Here is an 8486-nt window from a genome sequence, read left to right as displayed (position 1 = left end):
CGCTCCGTCCCCCCCTTAAAGGGCCAGCGCGTTCCCGCCGGGCCCTCAGCCTCTGGCGGCCGGCCCTGCGCCCCAGGTTATCTCTAGGAGGCAAGGGGTCGTCCGCTCGGCTCTCACCTCTCTGTCAGGGCGCTGCGAAGCCGGCGCGGAGCCGCGGAGGAAGTTCGCAGCGTGCTGCACGGAGGGCAAACTGCACGGAGCGCAAACTGCACGGAGATGCCGGGCTCGGGAGGCCCGCGGTCGGGAATTTCCTAAAGGAAGCACCTCGCAGGGGCCCTCAGGGGGTTAGGAGCGAGAGCTCCGGCCTGGAGGACCGGGTTCTAGACAGCAGTCAGAGTCTAGTTTCCTGCGGGACATCCTACAAATCGCTTCCCTCAGTGGGCCTCGGTTTCCCCATGTATCAGCCGAGCTCGTCACCCCAGGTGAGCGCAGAGTCCTCCTGGCGTGCGGGCTCCTTAAAGGAAGACATCTGGGGGTTAGGGGCACGACTTCTGGAAGCGAAAGGGTTAAAAGCCACCCAGTTCCACCCCAAGACCTCCACCAGTGGGAGGGGCAGGCGCGGGGTTCGCCCCTAGTTGGCTTCCCTGGACCCGGCGGTGGACGCCCTCGCGCCCCGGGGCAGAGGGGCCGCTGCGCACCAGGGTTTGGGAACCGCGCGTCCCGTGGGAGTGTGAGGCGACGGTCCTGCAGGGTCCAACCGGCTCAGAAGAAGGAGAAAGTACAGCCCATTGCTGTGTATGGGCCCAGGACTGCGGAGACCCAAGGCAAACTTTTCTTCCCCCTCCACAGAGCAGTAACGCGGAAAAGGCGCGAACAGGGAGCAGAGGGAAAGAACTTTCCGAAAGGAGACAGATAGCCATGGGCGCTTTGAGACTTCTCTCCTCTCTCCCACCAGGAGTTAGTATGAATGACAGTCTTGTGGGGGTGGGGGGTGGGGTAATGCAGATTCCTGGGCTCTGGCCTGCCAGCCCGCATATGTGGATTGTTCAGGTCTGTAACTGCTGCATTTCTCACCACCCCGTCTCTGACAAGCTGAGGTTTCTACACCTGGGCTGGGACAGAGAAGGCCTTGGAGAATCAGGAGGTGCTCAGTGGTTCCTCCTCCGTTCCCTAAAGTTATCCCTGGTGTTGAACTTCCTAGGTCCCCTGAGCTCCAGTAGCTACCTCTTGCTGCCTCCAGGGTCAGAAACCGAGGATGATGAGTGATGGGAAGGGTCACGGGACTTCAAGAAAGCTGGTTAAGAGGCGCTCCTCTTAAGCCCACTGAGGCAAGAAGACTCCAAGCATGAAAACCACCAAGCGCCAACAACTGCCACCTACTCATTGTACAGGTGGGAAAACTGATTCTCAGAGCGCAATTCCTTCAAGCTCACACGGATAATAATTTGAACCGAAACCTTCTTTAGACACTTACTTTTCACCCTGCCCTTGGCCTCTTGCGCTAGCTAAGTGGTTGTGGTAGTTTAAACATGTTTGCAGGTTCTTTACCACTTCTCTTTTCAAAAGATGTTGGCTAATTCCCCTCCCCTTGACTGTGGGCTGGGCTTAGTGACTGATGTTCTAATGAACAGAACGTAGTGGAGGTGATGTTATCTAACTCCTAAACTGAAGTCCTAGAAAAGAGACGTTCCTCCTGTCTCTTTCTTACTTTCCCAGGACAGCCACCCTTGAACCTAGCCACCCTGCTGTGAGGAAGCCCACACCACATGGAGAGAGGACAGGAGGTGCTCTGGCTGACATCTCCAGCTAGGCTCTCAGCTCACAACCAGCATCACTCATCAGATAAGTGGTGAACTGAGATTATTCCACCACCAGCCTTTGAGTCTTCCAGCCGAGGTCGCAGACAAGAAGCAGAGATAAAGCCAACCTCGCTGTGCCCTGTCTGAATTTCTCTCCCACAGAAAACAAGAGATAAGAAGCGATCATTGTTGTTTTAAGCCCGTAAGTTTTGGGGTATTTTGTTATGCAGCATTAGATGATTAATTCTGTGAAACGACACTTCCTGAAATGACAAATAATAAAATGGATTTGGAGTCTTTATTCAAACATTCTAACAGGAAATAGTTACTGAGCACCTTCTACGTGCCTGGCTCTGTACGAGGCACTGGGGATACGGTGCTGAACAAGAGGAACGTGAGCTTTGCCCTGGTAAGGCTTATGGTCTACTACTGGAGGAGATGGTTAAACATGATTCTAGTAAAGTGCTTTGCCAGAGGCTTAGTCCAGGAAGCTATGAGAGTGCATACCCAGGGCAACTTGCCAGTTAAGTGGGTTACTGGGGAAAGACGAAATGAATTGGATACAAGGCCAGCATGATCTAGCCTAGAGTTTTCTGGGATATATTCGTAGAAGGAGGAGACGGGTGTCGGGCAAGGTGGGAGGAGCATACAAATCAATGAGAAAATGGTGAAACTAGAGAGGGATGTGCCTTAATCTCATTTTAGCAGAAAGCTGAGCAAGGACAAGTGTCTTGCCTGGGGTCACAGAGCTTGTGAACGGGGCCCAGATCTTGGGTCCTGCATCAAACCTTCCCACGGTTCCCCATACCTAGACCCAGGAAACAACACCTCTGGTGACACTTTGGTCACTCCCTCATTTAGCTCAAAGCTCTTATGGCTAATTCTTTTGCCACCTTTACAAAAACTCTGGAAGAAATTTGGATGAGTTAATTTCCATTTTACAGATGGAGAAATGATGCACAGGGAAGGTAGGCAGCTTAAGTACGTGGTTTAGGAGCCAGCATGCCAGGGCTGCTAGGTACTGCTGATGTACTTGGATGATGATAGGGATGATGATGATAATGATGCCTAGGTCACATCATATCTCACTTATTACTGTCACACTAGGGAGTAATGTTCTGGAAACGAATACACAGTGTCTTAGGGAATCCACATTGGTATTAACCTGCTCCAACTCATTTTCTTGCAACACTGAAGCTACAGTTAGATTCCTGGAAAGGAGAGTCTGGTTGACGGAGTTGGGGTTCTGGGCCCACCCCTTGGCTGGAAGAGGGCGGGGCAACTTCATGAGCTGCCCCCAAAAGACCTCAGGCAGTAGGGGCAGGGGACTGCCCTAAATGAAAACGGCATTGTTAGTAAAAGAGGGGCATGGAGGGGCATGGCTATGGGTACGTTTGTGAAAGGCAGACACTCTATGTCTGCACTGTCCAATAAGGTGGCCCGAAGTCACACATGGCTATGTGATTCACATGACAGAAAACTAAAAATCCAGTTCTCTGTCACACGAGCCACATTTCAAGGGCTCAAGAACCACATGTGGCTTATAGCTACTGGGTTGAACAGCACAGATTATAGAACATTTCCATCACTGCAGAAATTTCTATTGGATAGCACTGCTCCAGGATTCTTAATTTGCAATCTAACTGTTTGTTCTTTTACCTCATACATCGTGAATAGGGAAATAGCAAAAAACCTGAGTCAAAATCTTCACGAACTTATTCATCAAACATACATGAAGTGTCTAGTTTTGAATCATACATTGTTGTAGGCACCAGGATGCTGAGAGGGACTTCAGAGCGAGCCTGTCCAGTGGATCTCATGTTAGAATTATTAGAAAGCTATTAGAAGTACTGCTATCCAAGCTCCACCTAGCAGAGACCCTGGTGAAAGTGGTTTGGGATGGGGCTGGCAGACCCTTAGGGTGGAAAACCTCCCCAGGTGATGTTAATGTGTTGCTGTGCTGGAGAACCATGACAATCTGCTCTGGCTAGGGAAGTGATTTGCTTTAGACAACCTGAAAACCTGAATCTGTATGTGTGTGTGTGTGTGTGTGTGTATGTGTGTGCGTGTGTGTGTGTCTGACCTCAGGGTCCTTATGGTAATATCAGAACTCTCCACGGATGTGGCATCTATCTGATCAAATGCAAAATTCTTAGGGAAGAACAAGTCAACTCTTCCTTAACCCAAAGAGAATCCAATCCAAAACCGAAAGAACTTTTGGTTTTAAATCACTTCTTTCTCAAACTGTTTGCATGTTTTGTGCCTGGGCCTGCCTTATTCAGCAAGCCAGGGAAATCCTTATAAAAAGACTGCCTGTTCTGAGTACCTAGTGTAGGTCAGGCACTTCCTATGCAGCGTCATTTAATCCTCAGGACACTGTTCAAAGTGAGTTTTGCTGACACCAGTTTATAGAGAAGCAAACTGAGATGCAAGGAGGATAAGGATTAAAACTTGTCCAAGTTGGTACAGCTGGGATTCCAACTCCAGATTTCTGACTCTTTCCCCTTCGCCACCCAGCACCTATCCATAGTCAAGAGTGCAGGGCAGCCAGCAGACAGGGGCATGGTGCTCCGTCTGTGGAGGGAAGAAAGCTCTGTGGAGGTGACATGCAGTCCTTAGTGTGTCAGGGATCACCCTGGAGCTGATGTGAGTTCAGTGAGAGGACTGGGGGCCTGGAGGGAAGGGGGATTCAGGGATAAAACAGATGAAGGGATTGGGAGTGGAGTTCTCCTTTTACGAAATGGTTGTGTCTGGATTCCTTACCAAGGGATTTGGAGGAAGCAGCTAAGAACAGTGTTGTACCTGGAACAGTGAGCTCTTAGATACCTAGCAATTATGATTATGCTTGGTAGAAGCATTATCTATTCTTGGCCTAGATCCCTGTGGGCTTGCAGAATGTCTGTGTCGCCATGTATCTTTGCAATCTGAGTCCCTGCCTGATACTTCCTGGGCAGCCTGGCCTGGCCTCGGGGCGCTGTGAAGGGACAGGGCTCATTGTGTCCATTCCAAACAACTTGAACAGTGGGGGAGATATGTGTCCCCTGCCATTCTCTGTGGGCCACCTCGTACAGTAATAGGAGATCCCGACCTTGGAGAACAGAAGGGCTGCCCTTGGACTGCATCAGGGCTTGTCTGTATGGCATTCAGCAGGTCTCTGTGGGAGCCAAGCCACGACTGGCCATAGAAAGAGCATAGGCTATCAGAGCCAGAAAGAACCGTAGAGAGCTTTGCAGGTTTCATTTCACAGATGGGAAACTGAGGCTCAGTGAACTAACAGGACTTCCTTTGAATTACAGCCCATTAGAGACAGGGATCAGACTTGCAGTCAGGTCTCCCTCCTGGCCCAGTAGGCCTTCCCTGATGTCTTCATCAGCAGGAGAAAAGGGGTAGTAGATGAGCCTTGGAAAGCTTTGCAGTGGCAAGAGGTAGAGATGGTTTGTTCACATTTGCTCCCGGGTGTAGCCGAGCTATGTCAGCCGTGGGGTGTGGACTGAGTATGTGTTTAGGAAGTCTCCATTCAATCTGAAGGACTGGAGGATGACCACTCTCATTTTCCAGGCAGATCACACTTCTCCAGGCTTGCATCCCTCCTGTTAGGAAACTGGCATTTCCTTTGACTTTCTTCTGCCTCCACTGGAGCAGATGTTTGGCTGGTGGTGGGTTATTGAGTTGCTCAGCCAGGAATGGCCCCAAGCAGTGGCCAAGACTCTGGCAGTCCCAGAAAGAATGGAAAGACCAGCGTCAGTCTCCCTGCTCACTGGAAGGGCCTGGGACTTGGTGACAGGAAGACACAGGGGCAGGGATGTTGGTGTATCCTGAAGACTAAATCAAAACCATTTAAATTTGTGGGGCCATGTATAGGTCCCCGAGATGGGCTGGGTTTATTTCTTAATCCTTGGCTTCCAGGGAACACTTCACTTTAGTTCAACAATTTCCGAGCACCTACTATGTGCATGGCATAGCCTAAGTTGCAGACGTATGCAGGACATTACTTGACCTTCTGGGTTGTATCTAGTGAAACGCGTCCCGATAACTTGGTGGGAACTTGCCACGTGCCAGGGGTTCTGCACAACATTCTATGTAACCCTGCCCTTAAGCTTGTAAATTAGGATTCTAATTCTCCATTTTTCAAATGAGGAAATGGTCTCAGAGAAGCTAAATGACTGTTTCTGGGTTTTAGCCAGCGGGTGGCTGAGCCAGGACCTGGGCCCTTCCGGCTGTACCAGGACGCCACTAGCTAACTAGCATATCTAGGAGAGTCAGGCCAATACCCCAACACAAGCTCAAACAAGATGTTTGCAGAGCATAGAGAAGGGAGAGCTTCCTTTTAATCTTGGCAACAGTGTTTGGCTTTAGGCACTGTTGATACTTGGGGCTGCATGATCCTGTGTTGTGGGGAGCACCCTGTGCCTGGCAGGAGGCTAAGCAATCTCCAGGGTCTCTACCCACGAGATGCTGGTAGCATTCCCCCATTGTGACTCCTGGCATTAAATCACAGGTGGTAGGAAAGAAACGGTCTTCCACTGGGGCCTGTGAGAATCCTGTAAATAAGACAAGGATTTGGGCAATTGAAGACAGGAGGAAAACAGTCACTTGCTTACTGTTTTTCCATGGACAAAGAGTTTCCACTTTGGTCTTCCCCCTGGCCCCATGACGTGCTTGTGTCAGCACACAAAACAAACAGCCACATCAAGTCACCATGGGACCGCGGTGCACGAAGGGGCCCTGCATGGATTGCAGGCGTCCTCGGGAGCCAGGTCCTTCCTGGCCTCTGTTCGTTCAGCCTGCAGTTAATGCCTCATTTCCATCTTCTGGCCCCTAATTCCCTTTCCAGGGGGGCTCTTAGAGAATCTGTTCACCATCGCCACCACCAAACACATTCCTCCAGCACTCATTTGGAGTGTGGCTGTGTTAAGGGCTTTATAATGGTTAACTCATTTAGCCCTCACAGCACCCCAAGAGGAAGGGGTTCTTACTATCCCCATTCCATGGTGGTGGGGAGGGAGATGGCAGCCAGCCAGAAGAGGGGGAAGCAACATGCCCAAGTTCATGCCTATGCAAAGTGGCAGAGGCAGGATTCGAACCCAGGCCTTGCTGATTCGCCTCTCTTAACCTCAGTATGCTACTGTCTCTTAAGAGTGTCCTTCCCTCATTTGGCAGCCCAGTGGGCTTTATGCACCCCTCAGATGAGTTCCCAGGAGAACCACAGGAGCAGCCTGCCCCAGCAGGCTTGTTGGTGGTTGGGGTGGCGGATGGTGAGGGTTGTGAAGGCTGTGGGAGGGAAGACAGTGTTTCTGGTGGTGCTGGTGGATCCTCCCCCAGTAAAGGGCAATTATCGGGGCTGCATGGTGCATGGCTATCAGGAGAGCTTCCTGTGAGCGGGGCAGAGCCCCCAGTCAGGCTGCAAGACAAATGGGTGACATATGGACTCCAGATCAGCACACAATGGGCTCATTATTTTGCATCTGCCAGCAATGAAATAACACTCTATTTTGCAGGAGGCATAGAATAAATAAGCACAATATTTGGGGCTGGGTTCTGAGGTCATTTTATCTGTGTCCTTCCTTCTCTCGGGGGTCATGGTCCCTTTGGCACCATTAGTTCTGAAGCTTGGGCGTTTTAGCTGCCATGGAGTCAGACCAGTGGGCACAAACAGACCCTAGATGAAACTCTTAAAGATATCCTGACATTCATGTTCTTTCTGGTTCACAAAGGACCCTTGTTCCATCCCTTTGTGCTGCAGAGAGAGAGGGATGGGGTAGCTGAAGCGTCCCTGGAGATGAGAGAGAAGGGTGACCTGGCTTGCTCTCATCCATCACGGACGGATCACATGAGGAGGTCAGGGTCCAAGGTTTCAACAGAGTCCGGAATAGAGCGGTGTCTTGATAGAATTTGCTGGATGTCCTAAAGCAGTGCTTCTCAAACTTGAGTGTGTATCAGAACCAGGGGGCTCCTCGCCGCACAAACAGTTAGACCCACCCCTCAGTTTCCACAAGGGTTGAGCAGGGGATTTGGAGCTCTAACTTCTTAAAAAGCCTTTCAGCCAGTCTTCCTGTTTCTGCCCATCGCCACCCTCACTTCCCAAGGTGCTAGTGCCTCGTGTTTGGGGCAAGCTGCGTTTCTTCTTGGATTTTAGTGATTTTGGTATTTCATTTTCCCTACTAGCGAAGCCATTTGCTAATTGACCATCTATTCTTCTGCTTCCAAAATTTTGTGGATATCATTTCCTCTCCTGTTGCTTTGTCATCATGGGTTTATGATTCCCCCCACCCTTTAAAAATCCACATCCCTTCATTGTCATTTTAGTGTAGTTTCAGAAGGGGATGGAGCACACCACATCCATTATCTTGCCTCCTGAGCCCCCGAACAGCACTCTGGGACGTGCTGTGGCCTGGTTATCATAGTGCCTCTTTTATAAGTGAGGAAACAGACTCAGAATTTACTTGACCAGAATCTCCTTTTGCAGATCTCATTCCATATTCCAGGGTCTTTGCACAAGAAAAATCGTTCTAACATAGTCCGGTTTTCCCAAGTACTTAGGCAGAGTTTCTCTTGTTGGCTCCTCATCCCAATTTGACAGAGCAGGCAAGGCAGGTGTCTGTCTCTGCTTTATGACTGTGAAGACTGATCAGGAAGGGGAAGGGACTTGCCCAGGATAACACAGCTTAATGTGCTTTGAGCCCACTGTTTATAAGTTCACATCCAGGGCCCTTTCTCCTGCAGACTTTGGAATAGCTTTCAAGACAT

General features: G+C 50.2%; 1 long non-coding RNA gene across 3 annotated transcripts; it reads left to right on the top strand.

The window, feature by feature from the left end:
* Positions 1 to 13: 13 nt before the first annotated feature.
* Positions 14 to 2046, top strand: LOC112821878 (uncharacterized). 3 transcript variants are annotated; one of them, XR_012379088.1, is made up of 3 exons: positions 14 to 422; positions 1142 to 1331; positions 1657 to 2046. It is a non-coding gene; the product is annotated as an uncharacterized lncRNA (long non-coding RNA). The 3 variants fall into 3 exon arrangements; XR_012379089.1 differs by lacking the exon at positions 14 to 422 and adding an exon at positions 429 to 764; XR_012379087.1 differs by lacking the exon at positions 14 to 422 and adding an exon at positions 429 to 897.
* Positions 2047 to 8486: the final 6440 nt, after the last annotated feature.

The sequence above is a fragment of the Callorhinus ursinus genome, unplaced genomic scaffold, assembly GCF_003265705.2.
Source record: "Callorhinus ursinus isolate GAN/ISIS: 27379988/994484 unplaced genomic scaffold, GSC_fseal_2.0 scaffold8, whole genome shotgun sequence".
Classification (NCBI taxonomy): Eukaryota; Metazoa; Chordata; class Mammalia; order Carnivora; family Otariidae; genus Callorhinus; species Callorhinus ursinus.
This window is presented reverse-complemented; position numbering and strand designations above follow the sequence as displayed.